Source organism: Rhinatrema bivittatum, chromosome 4, assembly GCF_901001135.1.
Source record: "Rhinatrema bivittatum chromosome 4, aRhiBiv1.1, whole genome shotgun sequence".
Lineage (NCBI taxonomy): Eukaryota > Metazoa > Chordata > Amphibia > Gymnophiona > Rhinatrematidae > Rhinatrema > Rhinatrema bivittatum.
Window position 1 is genome coordinate 62,900,498 of NC_042618.1, and position 17,809 is coordinate 62,918,306.

A 17,809-nucleotide genomic window follows, 5' to 3' on the forward strand; every position below is an offset into this window, starting at 1 on the left:
TGCCCAGAAGTTAGATGGATGATGGTAGGCCACTGGTTAATACTGGCCTTTCAGGGAAAAGTGATCCCACAAGTAAATGGAATCAGATTTGGATTGATTAGATTCAAACCTCATGTTCCAGTGCTTCCCTTCTGCTTTCATTTTGTAAAAAAGAATTTTCTGCCACTAGCCAATATTAAAACTAAATGAGCAGGATTGATTAAGAAAATGTGGAGCTCCCACACTATGGATCATTGGTACCTATGAAGTACCAATAGTTTCAATTTCATCATCAACTCTTCATATTAAGTATTATGACAAACATTTATCTAGGCTTTGTTTTTCTTTTTCCATTTAAAAGATATAGTTGCGATGGAGAAGGTACAGAGAAGGGCGACCAAAATGATAAAGGGGATGGAACAGTTCCCCTATGAGGAAAGGCTGAAGAGGTTAGGGCTGTTCAGATTGGAGAAAAGACGGCTGAGGGGGGATATGATAGAGGTCTTTAAAATAATAAGAGGTCTGGAACGAGTAGATGTGAATCAGTTATTTACATTTTCGGATAATAGAAGGACTAGGGGGCATTCCATGAAGTTAGCAAGTAGCACATTTAAGACTAATGGGAGAAAATTCTTTTTCACTCAATGCACAATTAAAGCTCTGGAATTTGTTGCCAGAGGATGTGGTTAGTGCAGTTAGTATAGCTGGGTTTAAAAAAGGTTTGGATAAGTTCTTGGAGAAGTCCATTACCTGCTATTAATCAAGTTGACTTAGGGAATGGCCTCTGCTATTACTGGCATCAGTAGCTTGGGATCTTCTTAGTGTTTGGGTAATTGCCAAGTTCTTGTGGCCTGGTTTGGCCTCTGTTGGAAACAGGATGCTGGGCTTGATGGACCCTTGGTCTGACCCAGCATGGCAATTTCTTATGTTATTATATTCTCTGTCCCTCACTTTACACAGTAAAGTATGCATGACAAATATTTGCTCTCAGTCATCAGGTTAGGATTCTAAATAAATGTAACATTTTTCATCAGAACAACAGAGGGGTAATATTTACAAAAAGTTTCTGGCAGGGATGGGGAACCTCTATTCCTCTAGGGCCATACACCAGTCAGGGTGTCAGGGTATCCTGAATATGCAAATGAGAGTTTTGCACACAATCAAGGCAAATCTACTGCAAACATATTACTTGATATCTTGAAAATCGAGCTGTTGTGCAGTCCTCAAGGACTGAAGGTTCCCCCACCCCTGGTTTATAGAAGAAAGCAGAAAGGGAGAAAACTGGGTCCAGGGTAAGCAAAGTTGCTTACCTGTAAGAGGTGTTCTCTGAGGACAGCAGGATATCAGTTCTCACACATGGGTGACATCATCGGATGGAGCCCAACCTGGAACAACTATAGTCAGAACCCCAGTAGCGCTGGGAACACCGCCGTCACACTGTACATGCTGACTCTATTAGGAGTTAGGGCAACAGTGGAGCGCACCATAAGCATTTGGGTATAGTGGGGATCGTATACTCCTCCAAGCATCTCAGGTGCTAGCAGACAGCATTCTGTCTGTGCTATACCAGAGGTACCCTGATATGATAATGGTGCTCCGGCAATCAACTTCCTCATCTGCTTCGCACCTTAGGGGGTGCACTAGGTCACTAGCAAGGAGGGTACCATCATACGTTCTTGGATTGCTTTTTGGCCATGCTCAGTTGCTGATTGTTAACAGGTGGTGCTCTGTCCTGCTGTGCCATGGAATTCTACCCACAAATGAGGCAATGGGATGCATATGTGCACCGTCATCTGCAGGACGGGTTACTGCTGCATGATTATTGGTCATTGCATTTTTAAAAGCAGAGGGCACTATTCTTCCAGTTGCCTTCTAGTAGAAGTGTGTGTGTTTCCCTTGTGGCAAGCAAACAGGTTGTGTGCCACTACCACAAGACTGACATAAGACTGCGTTCCTGGTTGAACCACTAGGGGCATGGATACCAGGAGGATAGTGTCAGGAGTTTTTCCCTCCCCCACAGAAAAGGGGTATGTCCTTCAACCCCTCCCATGTTAAGTTATGTTGAATCCCCTTAAGGGGGAAGCTTCTTGGGCTTTGTCCCTTGCCAAACTGGATTCTCAATTCTTTTTAATTGGAGTTCCTCTTTGCATGCCAGGACCTGCAGGTGTTGGGATGGTGGTCGTTGGACCCTTCTTGTTGGTCCATGGATTACTGTAGTGGCCTACCTTGTTTGACTGGATAGTCACCTGCGCCAATTTGGTCACTTATGAACCTCAGTGATCAGCAACAGTAACCCACTCTCTCCTGGAGAGTAGGAAGGTTTTTTGGGATCGGGAGGCCCCAATTCCTGTTGCTTTCCTGCTCCTTTGGAAAGGGAGATAACTGAATTTTCAGAGGTGAGCCTTATGAGTTCCCCCTTGGATGCTGGGCTGTCCACCCTTTCAAGGAGTGGCCCTTGTTCTCAGTTTCCCGAAAAAGATTTCAGTACCTCTGGCAATTACTCTATGCTCCCTGTGGGATCTAAGAGCAAGTCTGGCTTAGTGCTCTTTCCTAAGTCATCCTAAGGCTCAGCAGGTCTATTTCGCAAGGGAGTTTTTCCAGATAAGGCCTCCCCATTATATCCAGGGTCTTCCCTTTTTAGCAGCTCTCCGATGAAGATTAGAGGTTTCTCCCTCACAAGAGTCAACCATTTCATATCTGCTGAGCACAATGTGTTTTTTTGTGGATGTCTGCTCTTGCCAGTCATTCTCGCATGCGGGATCCCTCCTGTTTACCACTTCTCGCAAGGACACTCCATTGCCATCACTAGCAAGCAGGAGGAGAAGCTGTGTCATCCAAGGCTTGTGCCATGGCGACTTGTTTGTTAGAATGTGGGGAGGATAAGCTCTTCCCCACCACCCCCAACAGGAATGGTGAAGTCCTTGATCCCTTCACTGTGCAAGCCTCCATCGATGTTGATTGAGTGGTGAAACGACATGGAACTCCTGCCTGAGTAAAAATCCCAGGCTCAGCGGCCTACATAGATCACACCCACATCACCAGAAAAAGGCACAAAAAAAAAAAAAAAAAGGACATAGCAAGGAGAGAACACAAACTAAACTGCAGATGCAGTATTTATTAGACTTGCCAGGCTGCACAGCAACTAAAGCCAGCCATGTGGCTGGCAGAAAGCTGAAAAGAGAACAAAAAAATAAAACTACTATAAGGAAAGGAAAAAGAAAAGCATCTGCAGCTCCAGAAAAAAAATTATCACACACACTGTGAGAAGAGAGCAAAGCTGAATATTGTGGCTCCGTGTGTGTGTGTGTGTGTGGGGGGGGGGGGGGGGGGGGTGAGAAGGACTGAGGCACTCTGCCTAGGGGGGTAGGATGATAACTACTGATGCACATGCTCAGTAGAGCATGTGCGAAAGCTCTGGAATCTTTGAGTTCAAAGTTCCAGGCCGAGCTCCATCCAATGATTGTACCCATATATATTAGGTCTGCCATCCTGCTTGTCCTCGGATAATTTATATACCAACAATATTAGTGACAAACAAAAAGTAGTTATCTTCAAGGCTGTGCATAAACAGATTTGAGGGATTCACTGGTTTTAATCCTTAACATACAATACAATCTGAGATGCACAGTACAGATGTATTCCACGCATTAAGAAAGGTGGAAGAAAGGCAAAACAATTATTGGCATGGTTAAAAGGAGAAGTGAAAGAGGTTTTTTAGCCAAAAAAGCATCCTGCAAGAATTTGAAGAAGGATCCATCTGAAAAAAATAGTAAAAAGCATAAGCATTGTCAAGTGTAAAACATTGATAAGACAGGCCAAGAGAAATTTGAAATTAAGTTGGCCGTAGAGGCAAAAACTCATAAAACCTTTTTAAAATATATCCAAAAGCAAGAAACCTATAAGGGAATTGGTTGGACCGTGATATGACCAAGGGGTTAAAGGGGCTCTTAGGGAAGATAAGGCATTGCAGAAAGACTAAATAAATTCTTTGCTTCTGTGTTTACTAATGAGGATGTTGGGAAGATACCAGTTCCGGAGATGGTTTTCAAGAGTGATGAGTCAGGTGAACTGAACCACATCACTGTGAACCTGGAAGATGTAGTAGGCCAGATTGACAAAACTAAAGAGTAGCAAATCACCTGGACCGGACGGTATGCATCCCAGGGTCTGAAGGAACTCAAAAATAAAATATCAGATCTATTTGTTAAAATTTGTAACCTATCATTAAAATCATCTATTGTACCTGAAGACTGGAGGGTGGCCAATGGACCCCAATGGCGATCCAGGAAACCATAGACCAGTAAGCCTAACTTCAGTGCTGGGAAAAATAGTGGAAACTATTCCAAGATCAAAATCACAGAGCATATAGAAAGACATGGTTTAATGGAACACAGTCAACATGGATTTATCCAAGGGAAGTCTTGCTTCACAAATCTGCTTCATTTCTTTTAAGGGGTTAATAAATATGTGGATAAAGGTGAACTGGTAGATGTAGTGTATTTGGATTTTCAGAAGGCATTTGACAAAATCCTTCATGAGAGGCTTCTAAGAAAACTAGAGAGTCATGGGATAGGAGGTGATGTCCGTTCGTGGATTACAAACTGGTTAAAAGACAGGAAACAGAGTAGGATTAAATGGTCAATTTTCTCAGTGGAAAAGGGTAAACAGTGGAGTGCCTCAGGGATCTGTACTTGGACTGGTGCTTTTCAATATATTTATAAATGATCTGGAAAGGAATAAGACGAGTGAGGTTATCAAATTTGCAGATACAAAATTATTCAGAGTAGTTAAATCACAAGTGAATTGTGATAAATTGCAGGAGGTCCTTCTGAGACTAAGATTGGTTATCCAAATGGTAAATGAAATTTAATGAGGACAAGTGCAAGGTGTTGAATGTAGGGAAAAATAACCCATGCTGTAGTTAAACAATGTTAGGTTCCATATTATGAGTTACCACCCAGGAAAAAGATCTAGGCATCATAGTGGATAATACACTGAAATCATCGGCTCAGTGTGCTGCGGCAGTCAAAAAAGCAAACCGAATGTTAGGAATTAGGAAGGGAATGGTGAATAAAACGGAAAATGTCAAAATGCCTCTGTATCGCTCCATGGTGAGACCGCACCTTGAGTACTGTATACAATTCTGGTCACCGCATCTCAAAAAAAAAAAAAAAGAGATTATAGTTGCAGTGGAGAAGCTACAGAGAAGGGCGACCAAAATGATAAAGGGGATGGAACAACTCCCCTATGAGGAAAGGCTAAAGAGATTAGGGCTGTTCAGCTTGGAGAAGAGACGGCCGAGGGGGTATATGATAGAGGTCTAGAACAGGTAGATGTGAATCAGTTATTTACTCTTACAGATAATAGGATGACTAGGGGGCACTCCATGAAGTTAGCAAGTAGCACATTAAAACTAATCGGAGAAGATTCTTTTTCACTCAAAGCACAATTAAGCTCTGGAATTTGTTGCCAGAGGATGTGGCTAGTGCAGTTAGTGTAGCTGGGTTTAAAAAAGGTTTGGATAAGTTCTTGGAGGAGAAGTCCATTAACTGCTATTAATCAAGTTGACTTAGGGAATAGCCACTGCTATTAATTGCATCAGTAGCATGGGATCTACTTAGTGTTTGGGTACTTGCCAGGTTCTTGTAGCCTGGTTTGGCCACTGTTGGCAACAGGATGCTGGGCTTGATGGACCCTTGAGTCTGACCCAGGATGGCAATTTCTTATGTTCTAACAAGTTTGATTCGTATGAAGTGGACAAAAGGAATGCTAACCAAATCTGTGTATCAGTATACACCTAGAATGCTGACAAAAATAAGTTAGCTGTGTCATACTTATAATAATTACTTATATCTAGCGCAGGCGCTGATGTCAGGAAGCCACAGATATAGTCAGCATGTTTCCTCTAAGCTGCATGGAACTACTGAAACCCATTTACCTGCAGAGTGTACTCCAGACATCATGATTTGAACCTCACGGGGTCCCAAAGGCTCATGGAGCTGCTGGCCCCACATGCTTCAAATGTCACCCAGTGGTTACATGGGTGTCAGTAGATCCCCGAGAAGCTTAGCGAGAACATGAGTCTGTAGTAAAATGTAAAGAATATTTGCACGCACAATACCAGCAAAATATCTGCAACCAAACCCCCCCTCCCCCAATACACGTATACTTATCTATCCCCTAGCACATGGGAAAACTACTATTGTTCTGACTGCTTCTACTCAAGGAATTAAATGGAAGGATGAATAACCACGAACAATCCTTTAAGTCAATCCCTTAAGTGCCCCTCCCTTAGCAATAAGGCATGGGGAGGGGGGGGGGGGGGTTTCACTTATTAACATCGGTGCCACTGTGCTTAAAAATTGCACATGTAAGCAGAGGATGTCAGATGAAAACCACTCTGTCCACCCAGACTTTAATTTGTGCTGTCACAGATATCACTTGATGTATGGTCTTCTCCATCCCTGTAAGGTCCCTTTGATTCTGTCACATGCACACTTGATTTCTATCACTGTTTTGGCTCCTTTAACCTCTGTTGGAGTTTATTCCAGATGTCCACCACCCTACTAGTGGAAGCATTTGGGCTTGCCTCCCCTTCAGTGGCTCTCCGGAGTTTCTCAAGCTATGAAAAATTCTACCTTCTGGTACCTTGTTGAAACCTTCTAGAGATTTGTTGATATCATCTCTTCCCTTTCAGTCTAGAGAATACATTTTAAAATCTATGTATGGCTCATAGTGCAGACCATCTTAATGTCCTTTGGTAGATGTCTCTAGAACTGGAAAAAGTACTGAATTTGGTGTGTCTGAAAGCGGTGTAGAGATATTACTTCCTTCCCCAATAATACCTCTTTTTGCACCTGCATATACTATTAGACTTCTAAAGTGCTTTGTCCTGCTGACTGGGCTACCTTTAGGTCATTACAAATGATGACTCCCCCCCCCCCCCCCCCCAAAGATTGATATCTTCAAGCAGCGATGCAGCAAGGTGAGAAAAAACACTCAGCATGGGACTTGTCAAAACAGGAGTGTTCACAGGCCCTGTAGCAGGCTCACACCTTCCCCCAGCACAGGGTGACAGAGCATATCACAACAAGCTCCATGCTCCTTTAGCTGTCTTTGTGGCCTGACTATCTTTACCGGTGCTGGTCCTGTTTATCAGCCAAATGAGGAGAGCCAAGGTGAAGGGAACCCTGGTGATGGTGGGGAGGTGGAGAAAGGGCAGGCAGACATGAAAGATCTTGGAACATACCATGGTGGAGGGTGGTAGAGTAGGAGTGGGGGATGTCACCAGGCACTGGCACACAAATGTCACTGTTCTCATAAGAGCCCACTAGCCCCTACACCTTTAAGGGAATCAGATGGGATGCTCCTGCCTTTAAAGACACAAGGAGCAGGTGGGATTGTAGCCTGGCTCTGAATGTTGAGAAGAATTGGATCTTTGGAAAGGACCCATCCTCCCTAATCCAACAATTTCATAACAGAACCCTTCCTTGCAACTCTCCTCCTGTGAATGATCCACTGTGGGGGTGCTTCCACAAAATAGTTGCTTGGTGCTCAGGTTTTGAGCTTATTATACCAACAGTCACTAAACCCTTGACCATTCTTCCAATTTTTAAAGTCATTTATCATCTTATCTATCCCACTCTGGCATGTTTGTTACACGGTTTCATAACATCTGCAAACAGGTATATCTTCTCTTCTAAAGACATTTAAGAAATCTGAGTCTAGCTCTGATCTTGGCAACAAAAAATATCAAAAGTTGCATGGTTACATTATAATTGTGCATGGTAACAAAAAAAGCATTTGTTAAATAACCAAAATAACATGAGCAGGCTAAGCTGAGTATACTCAGTTCTTTTCCACCTAGTTCCTTCTGCTGGCTTCCAAGGGGTACTAGGTTGTTGGTGCAGAGGGAAGAAGTGAGAGACCAACTACACTCTGGGTGAGGTCAAAGGAAAGCAGAGTTCCAGAAGAGCAAAAAAAAATTTGGGACCACATATTTACAACCTCTGTCTCAGTAACAATCTTCAAAGAATGGGGTGAAAGGAGATAATTGGGGGGACAGAAGGGAGCATGCAAGGGGGATACTGGAGAAGGAATCTGGCCACTCTGATTCAGAAGGGCACTGCCATCTGACTGCCCTGTAGTGTAAGCACTGCAATGGCTGAACCTCCCAGACTGCTATTGTTTAAGCAAACCCTAACCAACCTTTCATAGGGCACCAGCTGGACATGGAAGATGAATCATATTTTCAGTTACAATGAAGCATTCACCCTTTACACTTGCAAAGTCCCTTCCAGGATTTAACATAAATGACTTCCATAAGCAAGTGGTCCTAGGAATCCCCTATGCCTTTGGAACAATCCCTGGTACCTGTATTCCAAATGTGAAAGCTCCACTCTCTCTTCTCTTGATTCCTCCCGATTTAGCTACCTAATTGGTACTTTCTACTCCAACTCCCCAAGATAATTGTGGTACCTGGCAAAAACTTAATTAGTTCATTTAAAACTCCTTTGATTTCAACAACAAAAAAAAATTATAGCTATCTATATCTCTGACAAGGCCCTGTTTTGGCAAACTTCTGCCACCCACAAAAACACAAAATACTAAAAAGTGAAAGGTAAAATAGGAAGTTGAAACCTCACCCTACTTCCTACTTCCCAAGTCATTTTCCAAATTTGGGACCAGAAGTTGCCAGACCCAGGGACTGCAGCTCCCAACACACAGTCACACACTACCTGTGCAACTTTCCTCAAGAGGAATTCCTCTCTTCTCTAGAACTCTGTGGGACAGTATCTAAAACTCCTGGAATGCACCATTAGTGCACATTGTATGGGAAATTCCTAGGAAATGCTTCTCGTCAATTGCAACAGGTTCTCCTTGTGAGGCAGATGATCCCTACACTAGTGTAACCAAATACCACTGTAAGCAATCAGAGGCTTCAGGGTGAAGTGCAGGGTGAGCCTCCGAAGCTTTTTGGAGTTGCTAAACTGAGTACAGAGTGCATGTCTGTGAGCTTTGAGCTGGCAGTAGACACTATGGTGCCCACACTACAGGAAGGTCACAGAGGCATGAGAATGGTCAGATGCTAGTGCTCTTCTAAGTCAGGGCAGCTAGTTTCTTTCCTGGGTCTCTCCTTTGCAAGCTCCCTTTTGTCCCCAATAACTTCTCTTGCACTGTTCTTTGAAGATCTTTACTGACAAAGAAAACAGAAGGTTCTAAGGCAAAAATTAAACTTACCTGTTACTTTCCTTTAGCTCTGTCAGACCAGTCCAAACGGGTTATGTCCTTTTGCCAGCAGACAGAGGAAACAAAAGTTCAAAGATGACCACTTCCCTTACAGGGATCTGGTGTTGCCTTCAATTCTTCAGTATTCTATGTCAAAACTTGGACAACCAAAGGCAATTGTTTGTTTTGGTTTCAAATTGACACCACTACCAAAACTTGATGTAGCCAAGAAACTTCACTCTTTGGTCATTAACCCAGAAATAAGATAATCCATACACCAAGGTCAAAATTAGGCCAACTACCTTCAGAACAGGCAACAACTTACTCACTATTAGTTTTCTGAACTTGAATGCTGTGGCTTCCTTGGATAGGTTCTAGATTAGTCTGGCAGGACTAAAGGCAAGGAAATTAACAGGTAAGTTTAAATGTCACCTTCCTTATCATCTATGCCAGACAAGTCTAGACAAGAGAGACATACCCAAGCACCATCAGGCTGGGCAGGAGGAAGCTACAATAGCTCTCAGGTTTCCTGCAACCAGGGCATAACCTCTTGTGGCCTGCACACCCAAGTTGAGGGGCTTAATACAAGGATGTAATAGAAACAAGGGTGCTGTATTATCATTATCCCATGGAAAGACAGATTCTGACTATCTATGAGGACTCCTGAGCCCTTGCTGACCCTCTGGGACCTACAAACTCATGCTGGAGCAGGTTGAAGCACTCATCCCCTTAATGCCTTAGAAACCTCTGTGCTTTAACGGGACACATTAATAAACCAAAAACCTATCTGAGAAGAAACTGGTCACCCGCAAACATCTCAATGAACTCAAGAATGGCCATCCCTGCCCTGGCCTACTTCACCTATCTTCTCACTCACCATTGCAAGTGACAAAAGACCAATTCTGACAGAAGTGAAACACTATCTTCCAAAGAGGGAGAATGCTGGGTGCAGAGATACTCTTTCCTCTAACACAGAAACATGAGGGCAGAAAGACCATAAAGCCTATCCATATCAATTACTGAGCTTTACAAACTATCATTCCTTCAGAGATCCTCTGTGTTTATCCCATGCTTTCTTGAATTCAGATATTGTCCTTGTATGCACCAAAGGCTACCAAGAAGACAGAGTTGAACAAAAAAACTCAAAGACATTCTATCCTATGAGCCTCAAAAGGAAGAGAGGCCAGATCTCTTCAAAACTAAGCTTAGGTTCAAAGTCAACGAAACCTCCCACAGCAGAGGACTTGCATTCTTTACTCCCCGGAATGGAGTATCCCATTTGAGAGAGTAAAGAAATAGCTTCCATGACTGTTTCCCTTGCAGCAAGCCAGAGCCAATCTCTGTCCTCTGTGAGATTTGCAGTTTATGCCTTCATCCCAGTCTCCTCTGGTAGAAGGACAAGATTGAAGACATGGATCTATCAAAGAGAAATATTGTTTCCTCCATAAAGTGAACTCATAGAGGCTCCAAACTCTAATTTATGTCCGCTGTGTAGTACTCTTTCACACCACTGAAGGCTGTAACCCCCGATACCAAGTAGCCTGGTTCTCTCTCAAATAGCCAAAATTGTAAAACAGAATGGGAGGGATCTAGGGAAGGATCCTCTGACCAGGTGGATAGGATGAAGATTCCATTCTTGCACTTTCAAAACTTGGTCCAGTATCTATTAGGAAATCCAAGCTTCCCTGGCTCCTTTCCTTTTCTGGCCAAAGAACTTGCTCATCCTGGAGCTTCATCAAGCTAATCTGAAATCCGCTCACAGGTGCTCCACCTAACCCCTAGTAGAGCAAAGGCCACTTCAGCCAGTCCTTACACTTCTGTATCTCAAGAGCATCAGCTCAAAACATTTATCTGTATGATGATGGTATCAGCCAAGTGAACTACTGCTATGTCCTGCTGGGGACCTCCTTTCCATACCAAATCGGACTCATTTACTAGGGTACCTGAATGTTACTAGATTCCCTCAGCATGTTCACATAAGTTAATGGTGTAATACTGACTACTGCCATCAGACTGCCTTCATCTGAGCTAGAGGCCAGGATTTCTGGAGCACTAGGCTGCAGCCTCTGGCTAGCTCTGTCCCCATTGGTTCTCTACTAGGACTTCAGCTGTCCCAGATCCTAACTCTCCTCCCAACCTATAAGGCTCATATCTACAGTATGAAATAACCATGAATAAGACTCCAAATCCATTCCATGCAGGAAATAACTAAGAAAAGCTACCTTATCAGGCTGGTTCTAACCTCCCTAGAGAGAGGGAAAGTAGCCTTGCGGCATTGGACTGGATATCTACCTGAGAGGAATGCAAATTCAGTTAAATGCATATGGATCTGCACCCAAGGCATTATATTCAGGTTTGTTGCCCTGGAGACTAGGACCTGCAGAATGGATTATGCTGAGCGCGAACACGGAAATGGGAGATTTGGACACTGGGAATAAGGCCTGGAGCCCTTGAGGTTCAAAGCCATAAGAAGGCTTCCCTACATTCTTGAGACTGGGGAAAAAACTAACTGCTGCTCAAGATAATTTTGTCAGCCTAGGCATTTCACAACTACATATCCCTGGCTGTGGCCAGTGGCTTTGCTGCTCTGACTTGGCCCTGAACAAACAGATGTTTGACTAAAAATGGAACCAGAGTCCCTCCCTGGATAGGGAGGCCTTTGTTATCCCTTGAACAGCAGGAGAAAACCTGATAGCTATTATAAAAAAAGATCCAGGATACCTTATCTGAGAAAAATTTGGTAGTAGCCCATGCAGAGGATAAGGGGGAATGCCCTTGTGTATCTATATGGGGAACCACTCAAGAAGTCTGACATTCAGCATGGAGACCCAAAAAGAGTAAAACTTGCAACCCTTTCTGAGATGCTTGAAATAAAAAAAATAAATAAATAAAAGTCAGGGACCTAGTACTGTTTAACGGAAGAGGTAGACTCCCAAAACATGTAGTGGACCAAACCAGTTTAACCAGGGAAGTCCCCCTGAGTGGTACCTGACTACCCAGAGCAGAAGACTCCAAGAGTAGCTGTGAAGGAGCATGCCACAGACATAACAGCCTGCAACATGGAGAGGACACTCCAGTCAAACCCACAGTCCTTGACTACTGTCCTAGCCAGCCTCTGGCTTCTAAACTTCTGGGATTATTACAAAAGACAATTCTCCTAAAAAAGGTAAAACAGTACAACAGGGTTGACTGCAATAGTTGTTAATCTCTGGTGGAGCTTCCAAGAAGCATGGTTGTAAATACCGTGGCTCCATTTGAACTAGGTCAAGCCATATGGAGATGCAACCGAAAAAGCTCCTAGCATCACTTACCTCTACGAAGGGAGACTCACCAGCTGTGAATCCATTCAGGAACTGCAAGCCAATGAGTAAGGAGTATTGAGATTTACCCCCCTTAACATACTTACCTACAGAGGTGGTCACCATGGCCTCCCCTAAGGGATATTGGACCCAATGCAAGAGGATTGAGTCACAAAGCCATTATATATAGTTGCCTTGGGAGATAGATGATAGGAACAAAAAGATCATTTAGGCAGGGACAATCTATTTCATGGGGGGAGGGGGTGGTCCCTGAATGTTGGGCTACCTTTCACAAACTGTGGTCTTAAAATATGACAACCTTCCCCCCCCCCAACTTCATATTGTCATTCCTGGGAAGAAAATAGGAGAAAACCCCATTTCCAACAGTCAAATGTAGCAAGAAATTTCAGACCTATTAGTAAAAATGTGTAACTTATCATTAAAATCATCCATTGTACCCGACGACTGGAGGATAGCAAATGTAACCTCAATATTTAAAAAGGGCTCCAGGGGCGATCCGGGAAACTACAGACCGGTTAGCCTGACTTCAGTGCCAGGAAAAATAGTGGAAAGTGTTCTAAACATCAAAATCACAGAACATATAGAAAGACATGGTTTAATGGAACAAAGTCAGCATGGCTTTACCCAGGGCAAGTCTTGCCTCACAAATCCGCTTCACTTTTTTGAAGGAGTTAATAAACATGTGGATAAAGGTGACCCGGTAGATGTAGTGTACTTGGATTTTCAGAAGGCGTTTGACAAAGTTCCGCATGAGAGGCTTCTAGGAAAAGTAAAAAGTCATGGGATAGGAGGCGATGTCCTTTCGTGGATTGGAAACTGGCTAAAAGACAGGAAACAGAGTAGGATTAAATGGACAATTTTCTCAGTGGAAGGGAGTGGACAATGGAGTGCCTCAGGGATCTGTATTGGGACCCTTACTTTTCAATATATTTATAAATGATCTGGAAAGAAATACGACGAGTGAGGTAAACAAATTTGCAGATGACACAAAATTGTTCAGAGTAGTTAAATCTCAAGCAGATTGTGATAAATTGCAGGAAGACCTTGTGAGACTGGAAAATTGGGCATCCAAATGGCAGATGAAATTTAATGCGGATAAGTGCAAGGTGATGCATATAGGGAAAACTAACCCATGCTATAATTACACAATGTTGGGTTCCATATTAGGTGCTACAACCCAAGAAAGAGATCTAGGCGTCATAGTGGATAACACATTGAAATAGTCGGTTCAGTGTGCTGCGGCAGTCAAAAAAGCAAACAATGTTGGGAATTATTAGAAAGGGAATGGTGAATAAAACGGAAAATGTCATAATGCCTCTGTATCGCTCCATGGTGAGACCGCACCTTGAATACTGTGTACAATTCTGGTCGCCGCATCTCAAAAAAAGATATAATTGCAATGGAGAAGGTACAGAGAAGGGCTACCAAAATGATAAGGGGAATGGAACAACTCCCCTATGAGGAATGACTAAAGCGGTTAGGACTTTTCAGCTTGGAGAAGAGACGACTGAGGGGGGATATGATAGAGATGTTTAAAATCATGAGAGGTCTAGAACGGGTAGATGTGAATCGGTTATTTACTCTTTCGGATAGTAGAAAGACTAGGGGGCACTCCATGAAGTTAGCATGGGGCACATTTAAAACTAATCGGAGAAAGTTCTTTTTTTACTCAACGCACAATTAAATTCTGGAATTTGTTGCCAGAGGATGTGGTTAGTGCAGTTAGTATAGCTGTGTTTAATAAAGGATTGGATAAGTTCTTGGAGGAGAAGTCCATTACCTGCTATTAAGTTCACTTAGAGAATAGCCACTGCCATTAGCAATGGTAACATGGAATAGACTTAGTTTTTGGGCACTTGCCAGGTTCTTATGGCCTGGATTGGCCTCTGTTGGAAACGGGATGCTGGGCTTGGTCTGACCCAGTATGGCATGTTCTTATGTTCTTAAGAAGGACTGGAGGAGCCTACAAGCACTCAGGATTATGGAATCCCTCTACAGATCACTGCCACTCATTGATCATCTGAGAGCTGCAGGAGGTCATGCCCCAGACTTAAGGGTCACCAGTTTGTCCTCCCTAACAGCCTTGACATTGAGGCTATATCCTCTTTAGATAATCTCCCCTTGTCCACCAGATCATCTATCTCCTTCTTCTCTTGTCCAGCTGATTCCCTAGCACTGTCCCAGCCTGTGGTGTGCTCTAGCACCCCAAACTTAAAGGTTCTTTCATGTGAGGATATGGATAAGAGCTGGGAAGGGATTGAAGAACAAAAAAAAAAAAAAAAGTTCTGCCCAAGCAGGACCACCCTGGAATTTTTTTTTTTTTTTTTTTAAATAGACTACAGCAATCTTCAGCATTGCAAACCTAATTTGGCTTTTTAAGATCCTCTGGGAAGCTTCATTTGTGTAGTGGGGAAGAGTGCCATTTCTACAGGCTGTTCCCTCCATCAGGAGACAGGAGGACTAGTGTGCCTGAGAGATCAGTTGCTAAAACAATCCAGTAGAAAACTGGAGCTGCAGAGGCAATGCCATGCCTGAGGGAAAATATATAGCTACCTCAGAACTTCCCTGGTCAACTATTAGAAGGAAAGGGGAAGGGGTAAAGAACCTGGCATGCTTCATTTATTTTTTAGTTTTGGCACAGAGCAGTGGCAAAACTGACTGCTGACCATGAAAAATGGAAGTGCCAAACAGACCCTGTTCTATGTGCCCTAAAATACTGCCTTTCACTTTAAAGGCCAGGGCTCGATCTGGAGAACCCCTCCCCAATTTCAGTTTTAGAATAGTGCCTACCTTCCATGGATTGCACCCACATGCACCTGGCAGAATGCACCAGCTGACATGCTGAACCGCCGAGTTACCTGCGGTGCTGTGACTTTTTTTTTTCTTCTTCAGGCCATACCTGAAGTGGAGGCAAGCAGGGCGGGTGATTATTTCAGAAGACAAGGAGGCAGCCCAAGCAAGAGGCTGTGCTGCAAGCCTTTTATTTTTAAATAAAAACTTTACTCCCTCCCTGCAGCTCTCCAAGAAGAGAGGGAGAATGTGCCATCAGTGGCTCCTGCTGCCAGAATCATTAAGGCTTGACCTGTCGATGCGGGAACTCAGTTTCCAAGAGTCCCAATAGGACTGACACCTGGAGCACTCCCAAGACTTAGCCTATGCTCCATCAGGAACCTGAGCCTATAGCCTGCCCAGGAGTGGCCTGCTTCTAGCTGCAGCCCTCCAAATGTCTGCATCACCTGCTGGAAAAGTAGAATACTGAAAAGCTGAAGGCAACACCAGACCCCTATAGGGAAGTAAAGTCATTTTTGAGCTTTTTCCCCTGTCTCTATTTGCTGACCCACTTGGTCTGCCAAGGAAACACACATTCATGTCCGTTTTCTGCTCTCCTTTGACCTCCTCATCCACAGTGTAGTAGTTCTCTCACTTTTTCCATCTGCACTGATGTGCAAGTCCCATGTGCCAGGTTTACTGGTATAGCCCTTGGAAGCCAGGAGAAGCCTGTTCACACTATTTAGCTTGCCCTCAAGTATGTGAGATGGTCAGGTTAGTAAACACTAGGTTAGAGCAGGTGTACAAATGCTTTCATTTGGTGAGCTCTCACTAAGTACTGTGGAAAATGAGTTTAACAAGAGCGCACAAACCCCTTATTTACATATGACATTCCTTCATTTGCATGTGTAGATGCGCAAATATTTGCAAGCCCCTGTAAATGTTTCTTAAGATCACTAACATGCCTGATAAAAATAGTGTGCTAGACAGGAAGGCTTTAACATGCAGAAGAGGTCATTATCATGCATGCTAAAGTTTGTTTCATAGGCCCCACAATGTCTTTTCCTAGGGGACTGTTTTGTTCAAGAATGAAAAGTGAAGCTGTGCTACTGTTAAAAAAATAAATAAAATTAAAAAAATTAGTGATTAGCCAAAACATTAAGGAGGTAATTTTCAAAAGAGTTGTGCATATAAATGCAACATACTATTATAGCTATTTTCAAAAGCCCATTTATGCACTTAAAATTATACTTTTGTGGATAAAACCTATTAACAATTCAATGGCATGTATTGTAGCAATTTTCAAAAGTCCACTTACACACATGACATGCAGTCACATGTAATACTTGGTTTTAAGCATGTAAATCCTTTTGAAAATTACCCCCTAAATAAAAAAAATATGCAATCATTTTTCTCTGATATTGAAAAGGAACCACACCAAAGGGCCAATTCATACCTGGATAGATCTGATATATGTGGTGGCACAAGTAAAACGAATTACTCCTAAACATTTCAACTAAAAAAAAAAACCCCCAAAAACAAACACACTACCATACACCCCGAATTCTTAATCAGTGGCACTGGGAATTGTGTTTGGGGTAATATAAAAATACAACTCAAACCAAACCCCAAATACTTTCATAGAAGGCCATGTTGGAAATTCAGGAAATATCTGGAAGAAAAATGGTTGCATATGTGATCTTAGACTCATATTACACTATTTTTATGGCCACATATGCCAAGCTAGCGGGATCAAAATTGGAGACAAAGCAGCAGTTATTAAAATAGTACTGTAGGACCTCTCCCATTACCAATGCACTTCAATCTTCAACACTAGCCCGTAGAAATGAGAGACAGAACAGTAACACAAATTTAATGGTAATGAGTTAAAATGTAAACATGCCTGTTTTCTTTTGGGGTAAAATCAAGACACCAACAGGAAGCTTTTCCGAGCTGCAACCATTTATGGAAGCTTCTTAAAAAGGCATTTCAGGCCAGGCAACTAAAAGTCAGCCAGCCTGAAATGCTACGTGCAAGAGTATAGTGCTATAAAATGCTGCAGTCACTTAAATGGACTTTTTAGAGATCTGTAGAATGGATGGGCGCTCTCACCTGCATGTTTCGTACTACAGCCTGCTCGACAAGGTCATTTCTTGCATAAAAGCTTTTACCCAAAGTTTCTCTGCACTGGCTAACAAGCCCAAATTGTAATATAATGTAATATCTGCTAACTGCTTTCTTAAATTGAGCAATATCGAATGCATTTTGATTATACATTATTCACATACATATTTGCAAATTTAACATGGCACTGCAAATACAACTGTCTGCAATTTTATATAAGCATAGGTACGAATACTGTGCACCTGAATTAAACAGTATTCCCATATGTTCTATGTCAATCACATGAATAGCAGAAGATTCCAACAACTAAAGCAGCAGTTTAGTAAATCAACTTCAAATGAAATACTTTCCTAGGGCTGTATGGTTTCATATACCAATAAGAACAGGAG

At 42.8% G+C, this 17,809-nt stretch overlaps 1 protein-coding gene across 8 annotated transcripts in view; it reads right to left on the reverse strand.

Annotated features, from left to right (window-relative positions):
* Positions 1-17,809, reverse strand: part of ARID4A (AT-rich interaction domain 4A) — a 178,111-nt gene that overhangs the window by 79,297 nt on the left and 81,005 nt on the right. The gene's annotated exons all lie outside the window — the stretch shown is intronic.